General features: G+C 36.1%; 1 protein-coding gene across 6 annotated transcripts in view; it reads right to left on the bottom strand.

Moving 5' to 3' along the window:
- The window catches only part of QSER1 (glutamine and serine rich 1), an 83,643-nt gene that overhangs the window by 32,132 nt on the left and 27,250 nt on the right, over positions 1–24,261 (bottom strand). The gene's annotated exons all lie outside the window — the stretch shown is intronic.

Raw genomic sequence — 24,261 nt, 5'->3', positions numbered from 1 at the left:
TTTTTGCCACCAAACTGTTTCAAACAATGAAAATGACAGAAGGAATTAAAGAATGGTTGTCAGTTTCCAAGAACCAAAGTGGTAAGAATTGCATCTGGATGAAAATCAGACAGAGAACAACCACCATTGACCTACATTTGTCCCAAGTCCACTTAAGTAGTACAAAGATGTTTTAAAGAGAATAGAGACACAAATACCTAAAAACTTCAAGAAGAGATAGATTATCTGAATAGAATAATAACAAAGAAAGAGAAAAAAAAGAAAAATTTAAATAACCCACAAAGATAAGCATAGGTCCAAATGGGTTCATAATTGGGTTTTGTGAACAATTAAATAAGTATACGAATCCATCATAAACTCCAAAAAATTGGGGATTCAAGATGGTGGTGTGAGGGGTGACACAGAGAACTCCTCCCAAAATCACATATAGTACAAAAATATAGTTAAGACAATTAACCAAGGAACAGCAACAGGAGGGAAGGCTGCACCAGACTGCATACAGACCTCACAAACACAGCAGACCTCACAAAACAGGGTAACATACCAAAGCCTTGATCTGATGGGACCCAAGCCCTTCCCCCACCCCAGCACACCAGTGGGAGGAAGAGAAATGGAGCGGGGAGGGGGTGGAAGCCTAAGACTGCTGAACACCCAGCCCTGGAGGTCTGCTTTGGAGCACAAACCTACACTGTGTAGTGCTCTGGAGGTTGGCGGTGTTGGGAAGCTGGGACATGCAGAGTGCTTGAGAGATTTCAGCCATTTGTGAAGGAAGGGGATCCACATCCGGCCAGTCTGGGACAAAGGAAAGGCAGGTGGTCTGAGAGGCTTCCTAGCAGCAAGAGAGATGCTAAAGGGACGGGGTTTGCACAGAGCTTGCTGAGCAGAAGGGATAGGTGAACAAGGTTGTTTGGGTGTACTCTGCCTAGCAGGGTGGGAACTCTGAAGAGCTTCAGATGCTCCATGACCCTGGCTGGCTACTCAGCTCCGAGGTCCTCCACTGTGACACACAGCCTGCTGTGCCTTCCTCCTGGCCTGCAGGCACTGGCTTGCAAAACAGCAGTCACTGTGCTGACATCAGGCTAGCCAGAGGCAGGACCCGGCTACAACAGCCAGAGACACAAAGCACAGAGACTTACACCTGTGTGCTCAGCCCACTGGCTCTGATACTGCAGAAAGGCACTGCAGCTGGGAATCAGGAAACAGCTCTTTCCTTCCCCAGGCACCAGCGCCACTCCTCTATGACCACCAACCTCACTCTAGGGCTGAGCAGCTCCAGAGACTAGATCTTCTGGGCACGAGAGGGCACCATATAGAAATATGAAACGTCAAAGGACCCTGGTTCAGATGAAAATCTCACAAACCCTAGAAAAAGGGCCAAATGAAACTGAACTCACCAATCTTCCTGAAAGAGAGTTTAAAATAAAAATCACAAACATGCTCACAGAGGTAAAGAAAAATATTAAAGAACTCGGTAACGAATTTAAGACGAAGTTTCAATCATAAAGAAATTCCATATCTGAAATAAAACATAAATGGAGGGATTTACAAGCAGATTGGATGTAGCAGAAGAGATAGTAAATGGAACAGAAATTAGAAAAGAGTAATACAAAGAAGCTGAGGCACAGAGAGAAAAAACGATCTCTAAGAATGAAAGAATATTGAGAGAACTGTGTGACCAATCCAAATGGAACAATATTCGCATTATAGGGGTACCAGAAGAAGAGAGAGAAAAAAGGTTAGAAAGTAACATGGAGGAGGTAATTGCTGAAAACTTCCCCAATCTGGGGAAGGAGATAGTCTCTCAAGACATGGAGGTACACAGATCTCCCAACACAAGGGACCCAAGGAAGACAACATCAACACATATAATAATTAAAATGGCAAAGATCAAGGATAAAGACAGACTTTTAAAAGCAGCTAGACAGAGAAAAAAGGTCACATACAAAAGAAAGCCCATCAGGCTATCATCAGATTTCTTAACAGAAACCTTAGAGGCCAGAAGGGAGTGGCATGATATATTTAATGCAATGAAGCAGAAGTGCCTCGAACCAAGAATACTCTAACCAGCAGGGTTATCATCTAAATTTGAAGGAGGGATTAAACAATTTTCAGATAAGCAAAAGCTGAGAAAATTTACTTCTGACAAACCACCTCTACAGTGCATTTTGGAGGGACTGTATAGATGGAAGTATTCCTAAAGCTAAAGAGATATCACCAGGGAAAATAAAACCACAGCAAAGTAGAACAATTAATTAATAAACATGCAAAATCAAATCAACTACCCCAAAGTCAATCAATGGATAGACAAAGAATACAGAATATGATACCTAACATGTAAAGAATGGAGGAGGAAGAAAAAGGAGAAGAAAAAAAAAAGAACCTTTAGGTTGTGTTTGTAATAGCATACAAAGTGAGTTAAATGAGAATGTTAGACAGTAAGGGAATTAGCTTTGAACCTTCGGTAACCACGAATCTAAAGCCTGCAATGGCAATAAGTACATACCTATCTATAATCACCCTAAATGTAAATGGGCTAAATGCACCAATCAAAAGACACACAGTTACTGAATGGATAAAAATACAAGACCCAACTGTACACTGCTGACAAGAGACTCACTTCAAACCCAAAGACATACACAGACTGAAAGTAAAGGTATGGAAAAAGATATTTCATGCAACTAATAGGGAGAAAAAAGCAGGAGTTGCAGTACTTGTATCAGACAAAATAAGACTTCAAAACAAATAAAGTAACAAGAGACAAAGAAGGACATTACATAATAATAAAGGAGTCAGTCCAACAAGAGGATATAACTATTATAAATAACAATGCACCCAACACAGGACCACTGGTGTTGGGTGCATATGTGAAACAAATACTAACAGAATTACAGGAGAGAATAGAGTGCAATGCATTCATATTAGGAGACTTCAACACACCACTCACTCCAAAGGACAGATCAACCAGACAGAAAATAACTTAAAGACACAGAGACACTGAACAATACACTAGAACTACAGAACATCCAATCCAAAAGCAACAGGATACACAGTCTTCTCAAGTGCACCTGAAATATTTTCAAGAATAGATCATATACTAGGACACAAAAAGAGCCTCAGTAAATTCAAAAAGATTGAAATTGTACCAACCAGCTTCTCAGATCACAAAGGTATGAAACTAGAAATAAATTACACAAAGAAAATGAAAAAGCCCACTAACACATGGAGGCTTAATAATATGCTCCAAAATAATGAATGGATCAATGATACAATAAAAACAGAGATCAAGCAATATATGGAGACAAATGACAACAATAATTCAACACCACAAAATCTGTGGGACAAAGCGAAGGCCGTGCTAACAGGGAAGTATACTGCAATACAGTCCTACCTCAGAAAAGAAGAACTATCCCAAATGAACAGTCGAAACTCACAATGAATCAAACTAGAAAAGAAAGAACAAATGAGGTGCAAAGTCAGTAGAAGGAGGGACATAATAAAGATTAGAGCAGAAATAAATAAATTCAAGAAGAATAAAACAATAGAAAGAATCAATGGAAGCAGGAGCTGGTTCTTCAAGAAAATAAACAAAATAGATAAAACTCCAGCCAGACTTATCAAGAAAAAAAGAGAGTCTACACACATAAACAGAATCAGAAATGAGAAAGGAAAAGTCACGACAGACACCACAGAAATACAAAGAATTATTAGAGAATACTATGAAAAATTATATGTCAACAAACTGGATAACCTAGAAGAAATGCTTAACTTTCTAGAAAAATACAACCTTCCAAGCCTGACTCAGAAAGAAACAGAAAATCTGAATAGACCAATTACCAGGAAGGAAATTGAATCAGAAATAAAAAAAACTATCTAAGAACAAAACCCGTTCCAGATGGTTTCACTGCTGAATTTTTTCAAACATTTAGTGACCTAATACCCATCCTCCTTAAAGTTTTCCAAAAAGTAGAAGAGGAGGGAATACTCCTCCCAAACTCATTCTATGAGGCTAACATCACTCTAATACCAAAACCAGGCAAAGACACCCCAAAAAGAAAAAATTACAGACCAATATCCCTGATGAATATAGATACAAAAATACTCAACAAAATATTAGCAAACTGAATTCAAAAATACATCAAGAGGATCATCCATCATGATCAAGTAGGATTCATCCAGGGATGCAAGGATGGTACAACATTCGAAAATAAATCAACATCTTCTACCACATCAACAAAAAGGACAAAAACCACATGATCTTCTCCATAGATGCTGAAAAAGCATTTGACAAAATTCAACATCTATTCATGATAAAAACTCTCAAAAAAACGGGTATAGAGGGCAAGCACCTCAACATAATAAAGGCCATATATGACAAAACCACAGCCAACATTATACTTAACAGCAAGAAGCTGAAAGCTTTTCCTTTTACGATTGGGAACAAGACAAGGATGTCCATTCTTCCCACTGTTATTCAACATAGTTCTGGAGGTCCTAGCCATGGCTATCAGACAACACAAAGAAATACAAGGCATCAAGATTGACAAGGAAGAAGTCAAATTATCCCTGTTTGCAGATGAAATGATACTGTACATAAAAAACCCTAAAGAATCCCCTCAAAAACTACTACAAAAAATATCTGAATTCAGACAAGTTGCAGGATACAAAATTAATACACAGAAATCTGCTCCATTCCTATACACTAATGATGAACTAGCAGAAAGAAAAATCAGGAAAACAATTCCATTCAAAATTGTATCAAAAAGAATAAAATACCCAGGAATAAACCTAACCAAGGAAGTCAAAGACCTATAGTCTGAAAACTACAAGACACTCATGAGAGAAATGAAAGATACCAATAAATGGAAACACATCCGGTTCTCATGGATAAGAAGAATTAATATTGTCAAAATGGCCATGCTGCCTAAAGCAATCTACAGATTCAATGCAATCCCTATCAAAATACCAACAGTATTCTTCAATGAACTAGAACAAATAGTTATACAATTCATATAGAACCACAAAAGACCCCGAATAGCCAAAGCAATTCTGAGAAGGAAGGATAAAGCAGGGGGAATTACACTCCCTGACTTCAAGCTCTACTACAAAGCCACGGTAGTCAAGACAATTTGGTACTGGCACAAGAATAGACTCATAGACCAATGGAACAGACTAGAAAGCCAAGATATAAACTCAAGCATAGATGGTCAATATATGATAAAGGAGCCATGGATATACAATGGGGAAATGACAGCCTCATCAACAGTTGGTGTTGACAAAATTGGACAGCTACATGTAAGAGAATGAAACTGGATTATTGTCTAATCCCATACACAAAAGTAGCTCAAAATGGATCAAAGACCTGAATGTAAGTCATGAAACCATAAAACTCCCAGAAAAAAAAATAGGCAAAACTCTCTTGGAAATAAACATGAGCAACTTCTACATGAACATATCTCCCCAGGCAAGGAAAACAAAAGCAAAAATGAACAAGTGGGACTATATCAAACTAAAAAGGTTCTGTAAGCAATGGATGCCATCACTAAAACCAAAAGGCATCCAACAGTATGGGAGAATATATTTATAAATGACATATCCGATAAGGGGTTGACATCCAAAATATATAAAGAGCTCATGCACCTCAACAAACAAAAAGCAAATAAGCCAATTAAAAAATGGGCAGAGATGCTGAACAGACACTTCTCCAAAGAAGAAATTCAGATGACCAACAGGCACATGAAAAGATTCTCCACACTGCTAATCATCAGAGAAATGCAAATTAAAAACACAATGACATATCACCTCACACCAGTTAGGACGGCGACCACCCAAAAGACAAACAACAACAAATGCTGGCAAGGATGTGAAGAAAGGGGAAGCCTCTTACACTGCTGGTGGGAATGTAAATTAGTTCAACCATTGTGGAAAGCAGTATGGAGGTTCCTCAAAAAACTCAAAGTAGAAATATCATTTGACCCAGGAATTCCACTCCTAGGAATTTATCCCAAGAATGCAGAAGCCCAGTTTGATAAAGACATATACACCCCTCTGTTTACTGCAGCACTATTTAAAATAGCTAAGAAATGGAAGCAACCTAATGTCCATCAGTAGATGAATGGATAAAGAAGATGTGGTACATATACACAATGGAGTATTATTCAGCCATAAGAAGAAAACAAATCCTACCATTTGCAACAACATAGATGGAGCTAGAGGGTATTATGCTCAGTGAAATAAGCCAGGCAGAGAAAGACAAGTTTCACTCATCTGTGGAGTACAAGAACAAAGAAAAATCTGAAGGAACAAAACTGCTGCAGACTCACAGAACCCAAGAATGGACTAACAGTTACTAAAGGGAAAGGGACTGGGGGGGATGGGTGGGAAAGGAGGGATAAGGGGGGAAAGGGGCATTACAATTAGCACACATAATGTGAAGGAGTGGGGGACACCGAAGGCAGTATTTATTACACAGAGAAGACAAGCAGTAATTTTATAGCATTTTACTACACTGATGGACAGTGACTATAATGGGGTATGTGGTGGGGACTTGATAATAGGGGGAGTCTAGTAATCTTAATGTTGCTCATGTAATTGTACATTAATGATACAAAAAAAAAAAAAACACCTCCAAAAAATTGGAGGAAACACCCTCCGAAGTCATTTTACGAGGCCAGTTATTTTTCTAATACATAAGCCAGATGAAAATATAAGGAAAAAAATGGACTATTTCTTATAAATATAAATACAAAAATCTTCAACAAAATATGAACAAATCCACCAACATACAGAAAGAATTATACATCATGACCATGTGGGTTTTTTCCTAGGAATGCATGCTTAGTTTAACATCTAAAGGTCAATCAATCACCATATTAATATAACAAAGGACAAAAATGCAGAAAAAGCATTTGGCAAAATTCAGTGTCATTAATTTAAACCCCTTCATGATAAAACTAGTCAACCTAAAAATAGAACAGAACCTCTTCAACCTGACTGGTAAAAGGCATCTACAAAAAAAACACAGCTAATATCATAATGGTAAAAAAACTAGATACTTCCCCTAAGGAAGCTGTCTGAAGAAATAATTAACTATCTATATTTCCAGATGACATGATCTTGTATACAGGCAAAAGAATCCTCTAAAAAACTATTAGAACTAATAAGTTGACCAAGTTTTTAGGGTAGAACAAGCATCAATACATAAAAAAACAACTGAATGTCTATATACTTGCAATGAACCAGAGTGAATTCATCCAAAAGTGAATTAGGAATACAATTCCATTTGTAATAGCATCAATAAGAAAAAAATATTTAGGAATATATTTAAGAAAAGAAATGCAAAGTTTATACTCTGAAAACTATACACTACTGAAAGAATTAAAGGTCTAAATAAGTGGAAAAACAGCCTATGTTCATGGATCAAAAGACTCAACATTTAACATTGCAATAACTCCAGTTTGATCTCAATTCAGCACAACCATTATAAATAACTCAGCTGCATTTTTTGCAGAAATTGACAAACTGATCTTAAAATTCATATGGAAGTGCAAGAGACCCAGAATAGCCAAAATAACCTTGAAACAAAAAAGCTGGAAGACTCCTATTTCTGAAATATTTGAAACATTACCATAAAGCTATAGTAATTAAGACAGTGTGCTAGCAGCATTAGGACAGACATAAAGACCAACAGACTAGAACGAAAGCCCAGAAATAAACTCTTATATTTATGGGCAAATGATTTCCAGCAAAGGTGCCAAAACTATTCAATGGGGAAAAAAATGAATATATATTTTAAACAAATGGTGTTGGGACAACTGCATAAGGAAGAATTGAAGTTGGATTCCTACTTCACACATTATATAAAAATTGACAGATAAATGTGAAAGCTAAAATTATCAAACTCTTAGAGGAAATAGGTATAAATATTCATGACTTTATAAGTGACAAAAGGAAAAAGTGAAGTTGGCTTCATCAAAACTTAAAACTTGTGCTGCAATCCATGTCATTAAGAAAGTGGAAATATAACCCATGGATTAGAATGGGAAACAATGTTTGAAAATAATATATTTACTAGAGATTTGTATCCAGTATATATAAAAAACTACTACAACTCATTAAAAAAAAGCATTTAAAATATGAGCAAAAGAATTGAATAGATATTTGTCCAAAGATTTTAAAAAACTGTCAATAAGCACATGAAAGGCCATTCAAAACTGTCCTTAGGTTCACATAATTTCATTAAATAAATGCAACCTCACACGTGCTAGGAAGGCTATAATTAAAAATACAAACAATAAAGTGTTAGCAAGCATGTGGAAAAACTGATTGCACATTACTGGAGGGAATGTAAAATGGTATAGTCACAGTGGAAAAGTTTTGGCTGTACCTCAAAATGTTAAGCATGGAGTTATAACATTATCAAGGAATTGATAATTCCTTATCAATCATCAACATTACTTCTGAATTCCAATTTTTTGAGAAAAGAAAAACAAAACTTCCACACAAATACTTGTACATGAATATTTGTAGCAGCATTATTCATAACAGCCAAAAGTGGAAAAAACACAAATGTCCATCAACTGATGCATAGTTACACAAAATGTGGAATATTCACATTATCAGGAAATAAACAGGAAGGAAGTACTGTACATGCTACAACATGGGTAGACTCTGAAAACATTAAGCTAAGTTATAGAAGCCTGTCACAAAAGGTCAAATACTATATGATTCCTTTTACATGAAATATCCAAAGAAAGGCAAATCTATAGAGAAAGTGTATGAATGTTTGCCTGTGGCTGGGTGTGGGTGTGAGGACTGACTGACGAAGGGATTCCTTTTTAGATGATGAAAATGTTCTACAGTTAAACTCGAGTCATGGTTGCACAACTGAATTGTTTACTTTAAATGGGTGGATGTTATATGAATTATAGCAACAAAGCTGTTAAAAAAGTACTTTGAAGGCTAGACTAATAGAGGAACTCAGGGTTGAAAATTAAATATAAACAGCACATAGCATTCCAGTGGTAATTTTGATGAATACAGATGAACTAAAGAAATAACATATATAATAATAATAAATAAACAAAACTCATGAAGACCAGTGATTCCCTTGCTTATAATGGGCTGTAGACAGGAGGGGTGTTTGATCATAGGCAAAAATACAAAAGCTGTTCCTTGAAGAAAGCCAATTCTACCTGCCTAGAGTGTGGAGGGGTTGACAGGGAATCAAAGCAGAGCCTGAAGCAAATCCAGATTTATGAAACACAGAAAATATGGAAAAGCAGATTCACAAAGGAAATAAGTGAACTGAACTGCTTGGAAACTAGAGTAAAGCTTTCCTTATTCAGGTTGATTACGAAGAGAAGGGACTGGGGGTGTGTGCAGTAGCTGTTCCAGCTAGCCTGCCTATTCTGTACCCCAAATCAAAACTGTCCTCATACATTTATATGATTCTTCCCAATCAAGGGGTAAGGCTTGTCAGGAAATACAGAGGAATAATCTACTCATCAAGTCATGACATACATCTTGAATTTATATAGTTTGTATGTCAATTATATCCCAACACCACCAGGAAGATAACCTCATCACCCAAACTACAGAATTTTATCCTAATGCACTGTATTTTTATGCTACAATTATTACACTATCATAATTTTCTGCTTCAAAAATATGCACAAATGGAAATTGATTTTTTTCTTGTGATTAAAGTCAATAATATTAATTTCTAATATAATAATAGTAGAGTACATACAAACATTTTTTCAAATTTAATATAAAATAAATGTAAAAAATGCTTTTGGGTGGATGCGGTATTTAAAATTATTTAATTAAAAATTATTACTTTATGGATCTAATATTTACTGACATAGGTTTTATAATCAGTTTTATTTCTGTCCTTCATTTTTATTGATGTAACTGAGAAACCTCGTTCATATAAATAATGAATAAATAAAAGGTATTTTATTATAACATCATTAAATTTTGAAAATATTTAAGTTATCTATGAACAAAAACATACGAGACACTGTTACCAGCAGATCCTCAGAAAACGAAATTGCAAAGGACACACTTTAGGCACAAACAATGTACTTTCCAAGAGAAAATATGAGGTGCAAGAAGGAATGGTAATATGGTAAAAATATAAGTAAATCTAAACGGACACTGACTACTTAAAACACTATTAATGATGTCTCGTTGTATTAGAAAACAAGGTATTAAAACACATGGCAACAATAATGTTAAAGTTAGGAGAGGGTTAAATGGATTTCTAGTGTCCAGAAGTCTTTATATTATCCAGAAGTAGAGTAAGTTAACAGATTTGGCAAAGCTGAAAATGCATAACCAGGAAAAGAACAGAAATATTTCATCAAAATAGTCAAGCGATGCAACAAACAAAAAGCAAACAATCTAATTAAAAAATGGTCAGAGGAGCTGAACAGTTCTCCAAAGAAGAAATTCAGATGGCCAACAGACACATGAAAAGGTGCTCCACATCATGAGTCATTAAAACCACAATGAGATATCACCTCACACCAGTTAGGATGGCCAACATCCAAAAGACAAACAACAACAAATGTTGGCAAGGATGTGGTGAAAGGGGAACCCTCCTACACTGCTGGTGGGAATGTAAATTAGTTCAACCATTGTGGAAAGCAGTATGGAAGTTCCTCAATATGCTCAAAATAGAAATACCATTTGACCCAGGAATTCCCCCTCAAGGAATTTACCCTAAGAATGCAGCAGCCCAGTTTGAAAAAGACAACTGCACCCCTATGTTTATCGCAGCACTATTTACAATAGCCAAGAAATGGAACCTATGTGTCCATCAGTAGATGAATGGATAAAGAAGATGTGGTACATATACACAATGGAATATTATTCAGCCATAAGAGGAAAACAAATCCTACCATTTGCAACAACATGGATGGAGATAGAGGGTATTATGCTCAGTGAAATAAACCAGGTGGAGAAAGACAAGTATCAAATCATTTCACTCATCTGTGGAGTATAAGAACAAAGGAAAAGCTGAAGGAGCAAAACACCAGAAGACTCACAGAACCCAAAAATGGACTAACAGTTACCAAAGGGAAAAGGACTGGGGATGACGGGTGGGATGGGAGGGATGGGGGTGGGAAGAAAGGGGGCATTATGATTAGCATGTATAATTTGGGTGGGGAGGCATGGGGAGGACTGTACAACACAGAGAAGACAAGTAGTGATTCTATAACATCTAACTACAATGATGAACAATGACTGCAATGGGGAATGTGGGGGGAACTTGGTGATGGGAGGAGTCTAGTAAACATAATGTTCCTCATGTAATTGTAGAGTAATGATACTAAAAAAAAAAATAGTCAAGAGATGGAAGAATATGTAAAGATAGGAATGAAACAAGACCAACCATATTGATGACTAAACTCAAATGATGCATAAACTGCTTTAATTATAACGCCTTCACATATTAATTTGTGTTTGTAAATTTCAATATTAAAAAGGTGTGCAAACTTCTTTTTAATAAAGAATGTATAACTTTCAAATTAGTAGAAGAAAAGTGTATCTATACCATATAATGCCCTTTACATGAAGTTTTGAAAGAAGGCCAACAAAAGTATGGTGTTCAGTGTATAAATGCACACACAGGGGGTAAAATTACAACAGAAAAAAGCAAGGAAGTGATTACCATCCAACTTAGATAGTGGTTAGTTCTAGAGGAAATGAGTTGGATTTAATTTAATACTCAGTTTTTTGTACTTTAAACAAGTAGTATTTAACACCATAAATTATCTTCTTTGCTCCATACTCTTGGCACATCAAACTGGTTTCAGCACATAATGCTCCATGGTCCTAAATGGTTTGTCACCTGAGTTTTGGTTTCCTTTTTAAGCCATAAATTATTTGGAAAAGATTTTTAGAAGTTATTTAGAAGTTTTAAAAGTAAAAACTTATTTTCACTCTTTGTTCCTTTCTTTTTTTCTTTCTGCTATTCTTCTATGACATTTCCACATTCTGGTTAGGGAATATGATTTAAATAATGTCTGCATTTTCAAGTTTATAGATATTTAATGTGTGTTTCTCTTATGTGTTATATTTCCACATGTGAGTTTTATTTCATAAGAAAAAAATGTTCCAAAAGAAAGAAAGAAAAATGGAAAAATGTACTAACAACGCTAACAATAACAATATTAATTAGCATGGCAATATTAAAAAAAGAAATGGGAAATTAGGAAAAAGCTTTTACTATGATAAAAGTAATTTAACTATAAAAAGCCCTAAAGAATCCCCTCCCAAACTACTAGAATACCTGAATTCAGCAACATTGCAGGATACAAAGTTAATACACAGAAATCTGTTGCATTCCTATACACTAACGATGAACTAGCAGAAAGTGAAATCAGGAAAACAATTCCATTCACAGTTGCATCAAAAAGATTAAAATACCTAGGAATAAACATAACCAAGGAAGTGAAAGACCTATACCCTGAAAACTATAAGACACTCTTAAGAGAAATTAAAGAGGACATTAACAAATGGAAACTCATCCCATGCTCTTGGCTAGGAAGAATTAATATTGTCAAAATGGCCATCCTGCCTAAAGCAATCTACAGATTCATTGCAATCCCTATCAAAATACCAAGAGCATTCTTCAATGAACTGGAAGAAATAGTTCTAAAATTCATATGGAACCACAAAAGACCCTGCATAGCCAAAGCAATGCTGAGAAGGAAGAATAAAGCAGGGGGAAATCTCACCTCTCAACTTCGACCTCTACTACAAAGCCACAGTAATCAAGAGAATTTGGTACTGGCACAAGAACAGACAAGAGAGCTCAGATATAAACCCAAGCATACATGGTCAATTAATATACGATAAAGGAGCCATGGATATATAATGGGGAAATGACAGACTCTTCATCAGCTGGTGTTGGCAAAACTGGACAGCTACATGCAAGAGAATGAAACTGGATTACTGTCTAACCCCACACACAAAAGTAAATTCAAAATGGATCAAAGACGTGAATGTAAGTCATGAAACCATAAAACTTTTAGAAGAAAACATAGGCAAAACTCTCTTGGACATAAACATGAGCAACTTCTTCATGAACATATCTCCCAGGACAAGGAAAACAAAAGCAAAAATGAACAAGTGGGAGTATATCAAACTAAAAAGCTTCTGTACAGCAAAGGACACCACCAATAGAACAAAAAGGCATCCTACAGTATGGGAGAATATATTCATAAATGACATATCCGATAAGGGGTTGACATCCAAAATATATAAAGAGCTCACACACCTCAACAAACAAAAAGCAAATAAGCCAATTAAAAAATGGGCAGAGAAGCTGAATAGACAGTTCCCAAAGAAGAAATTCAAATGGCCAACAGACTCATGAAAAGATGCTCCACGTTGCTTGTCATCAGAGAAATGCAAATTAAAACCACAATGAGATATCACCTCACACCAGTAAGGATGGCTACCATCCAAAATACAAACAACAACAAATGTTGGTGAGGTTGTGGAGAAAGGGGAAGCCTCCTACACTGCTGGTGGGAATGTAAATTAGTTCAACCATTGTGGAAAGCAGTATGGAGGTTCCTCAGAATGCTCGAAATCGAAATACCATTTGACCCAGGAATTCCCCCTCAAGGAATTTATCCTAAGAATGCAGTAGCCCAGTTTGAAAAAGATAGATGCACCCCTATGTTTATCGCAGCACTTTTTACAATAGCCAAGAAATGGAAGCAACCTAAATGTCCATCAGTAGATGAATGGATAAAGAAGATGTGGTACATATACACAATAGAATATTATTAAGCCATAAGAAGAAAACAAATCCTACCATCTGCAACAACATGGATGGAGCTAGAGGGTATTATGCTCAGTGAAATAAGCCAGGCGGAGAAAGACAAGTACCAAATGATTTCACTCATTTGTGGAGTATAAAAACAAAGAAAAACTGAAGGAACAAAACAGCAGCAGAATCACAGAACCCACAAATGGACTAACAGTTACCGAAGGGAAAGGGACTGGGGAAGATGGGTGGGAAGGGAGGGATAAGGGCGGGGAAAAAGAAAGGGGGCATTACAATTAGCATGTATAATGTGGGGGGGGTACAGGGCGAGCTCTACAACACAGAGAAGACAAGTAGTGATTTTACAGCATCTTACTATGCTAATGGACAGTGACTGTGAAGGGGTATGTGGAGGGGACTTGCTGAAGGGGGGAGCCTAGTAAACATAATTTTCTTCATGTAATTGTAGATTAATGATACCAAGAAAAAAAACACATATGCACCCCCTATGTTTATTGCAGCACTATTTACAATAGCCAAGAAATAGAAGCAACCTAAGTGTCCATCAGTAGATGAATGGATAAAGAAGATGTGGTACATATATACAATGGAATATTATTCAGCCATAAGAAGAAAACAAATCCTACCATTTGCAACAAAATGGATGGAGCTAGAGGGTATTATGCTCAGTGAAATAAGCCAGTTGGAGAAAGACAAATATCAAATAATTTCACTCATCTGTGGAGTATAAGAACAAAGAAAAAACTGAAGCGACAAAACAGCAGCAGACTCACAGAACTGACAAATGGACTGAGGCAGATGGGTGGGAAGAGACCAATAAGGGGCAAAAAGGGGCATTAGGATTAGCACACATAATGTGGGTGGGGGAACATGGGGAAGGCAGTATGACACAGAGAAGACACGTAGGGATTCTATAGTATCTTACTATGCTGACTGACAGTGACTGTAATGGGGTATGTGGTGGAGACTTGATAATGGGGTAGTCTAGTAACCATGTTGTTCATGTAATTGTATATTAATGATAACAAAATAAAAAATAAAAATATTGTTTTCAAAAAAAATAAAAGTAGTTTAACTATAGTAAATATTTATGGATATCCAATTACATGGGTTCAAAACATATTAAGTAAATAGTATCAGAAAAACTTATAAAATAAAACATCGTTGGAAACTTTAACACACCTTTTTCAGGAATCAACAGATCAAGCAATCTAAAAACAAGTGAGAATTTTAAAACTTATTAAAAATTTCAAACATACACAAAGAATACAAATCCCTACACTATGCATAACCTAGCTGCAACAGCCATGAACATTTGGGTATACTTCTTTCATCTATCTGATACCCCTTTTATATTTGCTGGAAAAGTTTAAGACAAATTCTAGACCCGTCATTTACTGCAACATATACATATACATTTTCTTACACAACCTAATGTCATTTATTATTAAACTCTTATTAAACAACAAATAAAAGATATAAAGGATTTTAACAGTATTACCAAATAAAATCTATTTGTATTTAGTATTCATGGGATATTTATAAAAACTGGTCATTTGCAAAGCCACTAACAAAATTTCCACTAATTTCAAAATGCAGGCAGTAAGTCATATTCCCTTCACCACAAGTCAATAGAGCAGTAAGTCAGTAACAAAGGGATACCAACAACAACAACAAGAACTACTGGAAAACAGGCAAAACACCACCATTTTTAATAACTCTAGGATTAAAAAGGAAATCAAAACTGAAATGACAAACCACTTAGAAAGGACAGTAAAATCATTGCAAATTGAAACCAGAGGGATAGAGCCAGACTGTGATGTAAAGAAGAAAACTTATTTTAATGCCATTCATTAGAAATCAAGCAAATACAGAAACAGAGTAATATATTCAAGAAGCCAGAGAGAGAATAATGGAACCCAGGGAAGATAGGGGAAAACAACTGATAAAAGCAGAATTTAAGGAAATGTGAATACAACCCGGTAAGAGAGCAAAACAGGAAAAGGACATTATTGATTGTTTTTAAAAGAACCATGATCCACTAAGTAGGCAAACCTTTCAGAGACTGATTAAGGAAAATGTTTTAAATAATCATTTAGGGCAAAAAAGAGAACATAACTACAGAAACAGAGAAGACTAAAAACTTATTACGGAATATTATGCCTAACTTTATGATAACAAATTTAAAAACCTAAACAAAAGGGATGATTTTACAAGAAAATATACCTTTCTTAAATTGATTCAGACACCTTAGGACAAAACTAACATATTCTTAGGAAGTTCTACTAAATCCATATTATATGTGTTAAACTTTTTACAAAAACTTTCCCAATTCAATTTGTAAGGCCAGCATATTTCTGAATATAAAACTGAACATTAATACAAAAGACACTATCATTACTCTCATTTTATGAATCTAGGTGTCAAAATTCCAAATAAAATACTAGCAACTTAAATCTTGCAATGGATTAAAGTAATTCACCACGACAAAGCAAAGTTCATGGTAGAATTCTTTTTGAAAAGGTTCAGGATTAGAAAATAAAGTAATAGATTAACATGGGAAAAAAGCAGATTCATCAGAAGAAGCTCAAAAAACATCAGACAAAATTCAATACCCATTGATAATTTTTAAAAATTTCTTTAAGAACCTCACAACAGGTTTAGCATGATGTAATCAAAAGACTAGTGTGGAAAGAAAGAAGCCAATTTATCAGAAATTCAAAAGAGAATCTGATGAAATGCAATACACATTACCAATTTTTAAAAAATCTTAACCTCAAAACAGAAGGAAATTTTCTTAAAGAGTATATATAGCATACTAGAAACTAACAAATATATTTTATATTCAACACTACATATTTTACTTAATATCAAGCAAGAGACCAGGATGCTATCATTGTTACAACTAAACAAGAGGGCTCAGACAGTAAGTTACAAAAAAATGAGAAAGAAAAATATAAAACTACCATTATTTTTAGAAGATCTAATAATCTACTAAAAATGCAAGAGAAACAGGAAAAACTGTTGAGATAAAAATTTAACAAAAATGCCAAACACAAGATGGATATGAAACTAAATCACTGCCATACATTATCAAAAGCCAGTTAAAAAAAATGTGGGGGTGGGGAGAGAAAAAAAAGTGGGGGGAAAATTATATTTAAAAACTGATAAAACTATAATATATCTATATGGAGAAAATGATATAATACTAAAATACTATCTAGTAAGTAGGTAAGTGGATGAGAAGACAGTAATGTAAAGACAACAATTCTCCCTTAAAATTAACTTTTGAATTCAATAGAGTAACAATCAAAATCCCAAAACACTTAAGGGGCTCCTACTGGCCATAAAAGAACAATTTGAGCATCAGAAATGATGACTTTAATTGATAAGACAATGAATATTTTAAAATTCATGAAAGGCTTCTGGTGCCAATCAAGATGAAATAGAACAATCAAGATGAAAAAAAATCCCAAGAATCTGAGGAACAGAACTAGAGCCTATTATCATCCACTATAATGATATAAAACTTACACAAATTACAAATGAAGACTAGACAAAATATAAAATGCAAGTACTTGAGGACTCTGAAAAGTTAGTAAAGATTGGGAACGGAATCCCAAACTTAAACAGCAATCTTTATAGGGAGATGTTCCTCAATTTCTTTCCTCTCTTATCACCAGGCAATCACCAGAGAGTATGGCCCCTACTGCAGAACTACACATAAGGCATAAAGGGCATAGACATCAAAAACTGTAAGAAAACCTGTCTTTCTGGACAGAGGAATAGGAAAAGGAGCCCCACGCAAGTTAAGAGTGTGGGCCCAACTGCCATTTCTTTTTTCTCCTCTTTCCCTCTCCCAGCCCTGCCCCGAGGACAGCCCAAGTTACAAAGCTGCAAATGCACTGGTGGTAAGCTACACATCTTCAACCCTGACAGAACACTTGTCTTTTGGGGAACCCAGAAACAAGGACTTCATGGCATGAAAAGTGTAGGGAATGTTATATGTCAATTATATCTAATAAAAATGCTGGGAAATAGTATAGGTGTATTCCCTGTCCTTTCTTCTCTCACTGCACTGCCCTAAGGGCAGCCCCAGTTGTACAGACTTGTGTTAAAACATGAGCAGCTAAAATGCCAAGAAAAATTCCAGCAGTCCAGTCAAATGACTAGGAAAGGGAAATGTGGGAGCTGGGTAGAGTGGGGAAATTCCAAAGGAGTAGAGAGCTGGAAAATGGTATCCTCTAATTGTGTACGAACCCACAAAAATCCTGCTTTCATGCCCAAGCTGAACATATGCAGAACACACCCAAAGGCATGACAAAGGCTGTGAGACCTAAATTACAGTAAAGTCTGCCACCCACCCAAGTTTCAGACTAGCCACTGACACATGCGAGCAGCAGCCAAGGCTTCAAAAACTGAACTATGGAACCACCACACAATGGTGAGACAAAACCCCTGCTCTGTATGCTAAAACAAATCAAGATTCTCCAGAGGATTTTAATAGAACCCAGAGTCTTACAATTCAGTACTCAAAATGTCTAGGATACAATTCAAAATTACTAATATATAAAAAACAAGACAAATGTGACCAATTCTCAAAGGGAAATAATAATGAACAGATGCCACTCCAAGATGACTCAGATATAGGAATTACAAAAGACTTGAAAGCAGTTATTATAACTATGCTCCATGAGGTAAGATGAACATACTTTTGAAATTAATAGAAACATGCAAATTCTCAGCAGAAAAATAGAAACTAGAAAAGAGAACCAAATACAAATATTTAAATTGAAAAATTATTTGAAATAAATTCACTGGACAGGCTGGATAGCAGAATTTAAAAAGCTGAAAAACCAATGAACTGGAAGATAGACTGATTGAAATTATATAATCTGAAGAACAGAGGGAGAAAAATAGATTTAAAAAATGAACAGAACCCCAAGAATCTGAGGAACAGTATCAAAAGGTTTTACATTTGTCACTGGAGTTCCGTAAGGAGAGAAAGAAATTGGTGGAGAAAAAATAATGCCCCTAAACATCTCAAATTTGGTAAATGCCATACATTTTACAGATTTATGAAGCTCAGTGAACTCCCACCAGGATAAACCTTACCCAGATAAATGATTATATTGCTGCAAACAAAAGAAAAAGAAAACACCTTGAAAAAGGAAGTACTTTTGGCTGAAGGGAATTGATACCAGAGGGAAACTTATAACATCAGAGATAAAGGAAGTTAAGACACAAATTAAAAATATCTGGGTATATGTAACAGAATATTTTTCTGTTAAACTATTTAAAATACATATGACTGTTTAAAGTAAAATTGCTACTTCATCAGGGTTTTCAATTTATGTAATGTAATATACAGGACAAATATATGTAACATAAGGACAAGGGTAAAGTGACCTGTATGGTTGTTAGCTTTCCATATTTTATTTGAAATCATTAAAATATTACCTCTAAGTGGATTATAATTGCTAATACAAAAAGATACAGCCCAGAAACACAGAGATAAATTTAAAAAATGAAACACTAAATAAAGTTTAATTTTTTTTAAGTAGGAAAGAGGACACAAAATAGGAGAAAAAATAAAACAGAAGCTCTAGCTATATCAAAAATTACATTAAATGTAAATGGTACACCAACTGGAAGATAGAGATGATAAGATTAGAGTTAAAAAAAATACAAAATGAAATATATTGGGTCTACAAAATACCCAAATTAAATATGATGTCACAGATAAGTAAAAGGATAGAAGAATAATCCTTAAGAATAAGGATTATTGCCAAGGATAAAGAAGGACATTATAGGGAGGGCGGAGCCAACATGGCGGCGTGAGTAGGACAGTGGGAATCTCCTCCCAAAAACATATATATTTTTGAAAATACAACAAATACAACTAATCCTAAAAGAGAGACCAGAAGACACAGGACAACAGACAGAATACAACTATACCAGCGAGAACCCAGCACCTGGTGAAAGGGGTAAGATACAAGCCCTGGCCCGGTGGGACCCGAGCGCCCCTCCCCCCAGCTCCCAGCGGGAGAAGAGTAGGCAGAGCGGGAGGGAGATGGAGCCCAGGACTGCTAAACACCCAGCCCCAGCCACCCGCACCAGAGCGCAGGCACAGAGCATGCGTGGAGGGCTGGTAACTAATGAAATAGGGCAGCAAGACCTCTGAGCGGGTGCCGAAGCTGATGCCCCAGTGACAAAGAAAAGCGGAGGCTTTTTGAAAGTCTTAAAGTGACAGGGACTTAACAGCTGGACAGAAACAGCATAGGTCACAGCCCAGTGGCAGGAAATTACAGGGAAAACCGGGCGCACTAACCCCCTGGGCAACAGCTCTGAGACCCCTCACGGAGGTAAACAGCCAAATAGCCCCCCCCCGGTCCATTACCCCTCCGGGTGCTGCGAAAGCAGAGAAACAGCCTAAGGCAAACCCCACCCACAGAAAGGGAGATCCATCCATATCGGCCAGGCAAGACACAAAGACCCAGCCTACTCGCAATTACCCAACACAAGCCACTAGAGGTCGCAGTTGTCCCAGTAAAGAAAGACCAGTAGCAAGTGAAAAGTTTGGCCCTCCCAGCTGACAGTCAATAGCACCTGTCAACATGAAAAGGCAAAAAAATATGATCCAGACAAGACTAACCCAGACAGCTTTGGCATCTGCTACATCTTCCCCTGAGAAGGAACCTGGGGAGATAGATTTAACCAGTCTTCCTGAAAAAGAATTCAAAACAAAAGTCATAACCATGCTGATGGACTTGCAGAGAAATATGCAAGAACTAAGGAAGGAGAATACAGAAATAAAACAAGCTCTGGAAGGACTTCAAAACAGAATGGACGAGATGCAAGAGACCATTAATGGACTAGAAAACAGAGAACAGGAACGCAAAGAAGCTGATGCAGAGAGAGATAAAAGGATCTCCAGGAATGAAAGAATTTTAAGAGAGCTCAGTGACCAATCAAAAAGGAATAATATACGCATCATCGGAATACCAGAAGGAGAAGAGACAGAAAAAGGGATAGAAAGTGTCTTTGAAGGAATAATTGCCAAAAACTTCCCCAAACTAGGGGAAGAAATGGCCTCTCAGACAACAGAGGTACACAGAACTCCCATGACAAGAGATCCAAGGAGGGCAACACCAAGACACATAATAATTAAAATGGCAAAGATCAAAGACAAGGAAAAAATATTAAAGGCAGCCAGAGAGAAAAAAAAGGTCACCTACAAAGGAAAACCCATCAGGCTATCATCAGACTTCTCAACAGAAACCCTACAGGCCAGAAGAGAATGGCATGATATACTTAATGCAATGAAACAGAAGGTCCTCGAACCAAGACTACTGTATCCAGCACGAATATCATTTAAATATGAAGGAGGGATTAAACAATTCCCAGACAAACAAAAATTGAGGGAATTTGCCTCCCACAAACCACCTCTTCAGGGCATCCTACAGGGACTGCTCTAGATGGAGGTGCTCCTAAGGCTAAATAGCTATCACCAGAGAAAATAAAACCACAGTAAAGGACAAAGTTCAATTAATTACCAAGCAAATACAAAATTAAATCAACTACTCACAAAGTCAGTCAAGGGATACACAAAGAGTACAGAATATGACACCTCATATATAAAAGTGGAGGAGGAAGTAGAAGGGGAGAAAAAAAAGAACTTTTAAATTGTGTTTGAAATAACACAATAAGTGAGTTAAGACAGACTGTTAGATAGTAAGGAGGCTTCCCTTGAACTTTTGGTAACCACGAGTCTAAAACCTGCAACACCACTAAATACATACCTATCAATAATCACCCTAAATGTAAATGGACTGAATGCACCAATCAAAAGACACAGAGTTACAGAATGGACAAAAAAACAAGACCCATCTATATGCTGCCTACAAGAAACTCACTTCAAATGCAAAGGCATACACAAACTAAAAGTAAAGGGTGGAAAAAAATAATTCATAAAAATAACAGGGAGAAAAAAAGCAGGAAGAGCAGTACTTTTATTTCAAAACAAAGAAACTAACAAGAGACAAAGAGGACATTACACAATGATAAAGGGGTCAGTCCAACAAGAGGATATAACCATTATAAATATCCCAATATTATTAAATGCACCCAATATAGGAGCACTTAAATATGTAAAACAAGTACTAACAGAATTAAAGGGGAAAATAGAATGCAATGTATTCATTTTAGGGGACCATCAACAAACCAATCACACCAAATGACAGACCAACCAAACAGAAAATAAGGAGACAAAGGCACTGAACAACACATTAAAATACATGGACCTAACAGACACCTGCAGAACACTCCACCCAAAAGCAGCAGTACACACATTCTTTTCAAGTGTACATAGAACGTTTTTCAGAACAGATCACATAACTAGGTCACAAAAAGAGCCTTGGTAAATTTTAAAATATTGAAATTGTGTCAGCCAGCTTCTCAGACCAAAAACGTATGAAACTAGAAATGAAATTTGCAATGAAAATAAAGTAGCCCACAAATACATGGAGGCTGAACAACATGCTCCTAAATAACCAATGCATCAATGACCAAATAAAAACAGAGATCAAGTAACACATGGAGACAAATGACAACAACAACTCAACAGCCCAAAACCTGTGGGATGTAGTGAAGGCAGGTCTAAGAGGAAAGTATATAGCAATACAGACTTACCTCAAGAAAGAAGAATCATCCCAAAGGAACAGTCTAAAGTCACAGTTAGCAAAACCAGAAAAAGAATAAATGAGGGCCAAAGTCAGTAGAAGGAGGGACATAATAAAGATCAGAGAAGAAATAAAACTGGGAAGAATAAAACAATAGAATTAGTGAAACCAGGAGCTGGTTCTTTGAGAAAATAAACAAAATAGATTACCCCCTAGTTAGCCTTATCAAGAAAAAAAGTCTACACACAGAAATGAGAAAAGAAAAAAATCACTATGGACACCACAGAAATACAAAGAATTATTAGAGAATACTATGAAAAATATGCTAACAAATTCGATAACCTAAAAGAAATGGACAACTTTCTAGGAAAATACAACCTTCCAAGGCTGACAAAGGAAGAAACAGAAAATCTGAACAGACCAATTACCAGCAACAAACTTATATTGGTAATCAAAAAACTACCTAAGAACAAAACTCCTCGACCAGGTGGCTACACGGCTGAATTTTATCAAACATTTAAAGAAGAGCTAATACTCATCCTCCTAAAACTATTCCAAAAAGTGAAGAGGAGGGAATACTTCCAAACTCATTCTAAGAGGCCAGCAGCACTCTAATACTAAAACAAGACGAAGACACCACAAAAAAAGAAAATTACAGACCAATATCCCTGATGAACACAGATGCAAAAATACTCAACAAAATATTAGCAAACCAAATTTAAAAATACATTAAAAAGATCATCCATCATGACCAAGTGGGATTTATTCCAGGGATGCAAGGATGGTAAATATTCGAAAATCAATCATCATCGTCCACCACATCAACAAAAAGGACAAAAACCACATGATCCTCTCCATAGATACTGCAAAAACATTCAACAAAATTCAACCCCCATTCATGATAAAAACTCTCAACAAAATGGGTATAGCAGGTAAGTACCTCAACATAAAAAAGGCTATATACGACAAAACCAAACGCAACATCATACTGAACAGCAAGAAGCTGAAAGCTTTTCCTCTAAGATTGGGAACAAGACAAGCATGCCGTCTCTCACCACTTTTATTCAACATAGTACTGGAGGTCCTAGCCACAGCAATCAAACAACCCAAAGAAATAAAAGGCATCCAGATTGGTAAGGAAGAAATTAAACTGTCACTGTTTGCAGATGACATGATATTGTATAGAAAACCCTAAAGAATTCACTCCAAAACTACTAGAACTAATAACTGTATCCAGCAAACTTGGAAGATACAAAATCAATACACAGAAATCTGTTACATTCCTACATACTAATGATGAACTAGCAGAAAGAGAAATCAGAAAAAAAATTCCATTTGCAATTGTATCATAAATAAAATACCTAGGAATACACCTAATGAAGAAGGTGAAAGATATATATATCCTGAAAACTACAAGACACTCAAGAGAGAAATTAAAGAAAATACCAATAAATGGAAATATATCCCATGCTTGTGGATAGGAAGAATTTATATTGTCAAAATGGCATTCCTGCCTAAAGCAATCTACAGATTCAATACAATCCCTATCAAAATACCAACAGCATTCTTCAATGAACTAAAACAAATAGTTCTAAAATTCACATGGAACCACAACAGAGCCCAATAGCCAAAGCAATCCTGAGAAAGAAGAACAAAGCTGGGAGAATTACCCTCCCTGACTTTAAGCTCTACTACAAAGCCACAGTAATCAAAACAATTTGGTACTGGCACAAGAACAGACCCATAGATCACTAGAACAGAATAGAGACCCAG

Source organism: Manis pentadactyla, chromosome 9, assembly GCF_030020395.1.
Source record: "Manis pentadactyla isolate mManPen7 chromosome 9, mManPen7.hap1, whole genome shotgun sequence".
Classification (NCBI taxonomy): Eukaryota; Metazoa; Chordata; class Mammalia; order Pholidota; family Manidae; genus Manis; species Manis pentadactyla.
The sequence above is the reverse complement of the archived record's forward strand: the minus strand, read 5'-3'. Positions and strand labels throughout refer to the sequence as shown.